Consider the following 1,757-nt stretch of genomic DNA (forward strand, 5'->3'; position numbering starts at 1 on the left):
GTCGAACGGAGCCGTAGTCGACTGCCAACCTCTTAGAAGCGTGGCTAACGCTAATGACACGCATACCAGAGGCCAACTGCCTAAGAAATCAGGCACAGAGGCACTGAAAGAGGATTTCACCCATCTAATGAACACACTAGACTAGACACATATCAAGATGTATCCATCAGTGGACCAATTGCATGCTTTTGCAGAGGATTTGTCGACTCCTTCAGACATTAAGCACCCCCACAGCCCAAATGGAATGATAAAGAAAAATATATATATATATATATATTATACTTAAATTTTTTTTTATAGTCGATAGTCGACTAACGGCAAATTTTGGCCAATCATAGTCGACTATCCAAATCCTTAGTCGGGGACAGCCCTAGTAGTAATATATTTTCACTGTAGAAGTATAGGGTCTTAGCACAGTAGAAGTATAGTATCTTTTTACAGTAGAGGTACAGTATAGTATACATTTACAGTAGAAGTACAGTATAGTATCTGTTTACAGTAGAAGTACAGTATAGTATATGTTTACAGTAGAAGTGCAGTATAGTATCTGTTTACAGTAGAAGTACAGTATATGTTTACAGTAGAAGTACAGTATAGTATATTTTTACATTATAAGTACAGTATAGTATATGTTTACAGTAGAATTACAGTATAGTATATGTTTACAGTAGAAGTACAGTATAGTATCTGTTTACAGTAGAAGTGCAGTATAGTATCTGTTTACAGTAGAAGTACAGTGTAGTATCTGTTTACAGTAGAAGTACAGCATAGTACCGGTTTACAGTAGAAGTACAGTATATGTTTACAGTAGAAGTACAGTATAGTATATTTTTACATTATAAGTACAGTATAGTATATGTTTACAGTAGAATTACAGTATAGTATATGTTTACAGTAGAAGTACAGTATAGTATCTTTTTACAGTAGATGTACAGTATAGTATCTGTGTACAGTAGAAGTACAGTATAGTATCTGTTTACAGTAAAAGTACAGTATGGTATCTGTTTACTAACCTGAACCAAGCTAACCTGAACCAAGCTAACCTGAACCAAGCTAAACTTACCTGAAATAGTCACTGCAGTCACACAGGAGGGCCTTGTGGGCATTAAACTCAGTGCTGTTGACTTTAATAACCACATCACAGAGCCTTCCCTCCAGACGCAGGTCATTAAGGATTGTACAGGACATTGTTTCCTTTTCCATGTGGGGATTTTAAATTGTATCTACAGAATATATTCAAGCTTACAGACAAGTAGCCGGAAAAAACAAGTGATATCTTGACTTGGTCTTCTGAGATCTGCGAGCTTCTGAGAGAATTGTTGAATATATATATACTGTACACAAATGTTCTAGAATGGTCTATTATGACATCATACTGTGACATCACAAATGTTCTAGAATGTTTGATTATGACATCATACTGTGACATCACAAATGTTCTAGAATGTTTGATTATGACATCATACTGTGACATCACAAATGTTCTAGAATGTTCTATTATGACATCATACTGTGCCATCACACCAGAACATGTTTGAGTTGAATAATATAAATAATATGTTGACATTAAAAAAGAACAAATAAAATGATAGAAAAAACTACATAAAACAATGATACAAATTATAATAAAATATTTAAGTAAAATGTATAGAAATAAAGAAAAATAAGACAATGAAATAAAGATAATAATTCTAACGCTAATGACACGCATACCAGAGGCTAACTGCCTAAGAAAACAGGCACAGAGGCACTGAAAG

The sequence above is a fragment of the Notolepis coatsorum genome, assembly GCF_963971535.1.
Source record: "Notolepis coatsorum genome assembly, contig: SCAFFOLD_678, whole genome shotgun sequence".
Taxonomy (NCBI): domain Eukaryota; kingdom Metazoa; phylum Chordata; class Actinopteri; order Aulopiformes; family Paralepididae; genus Notolepis; species Notolepis coatsorum.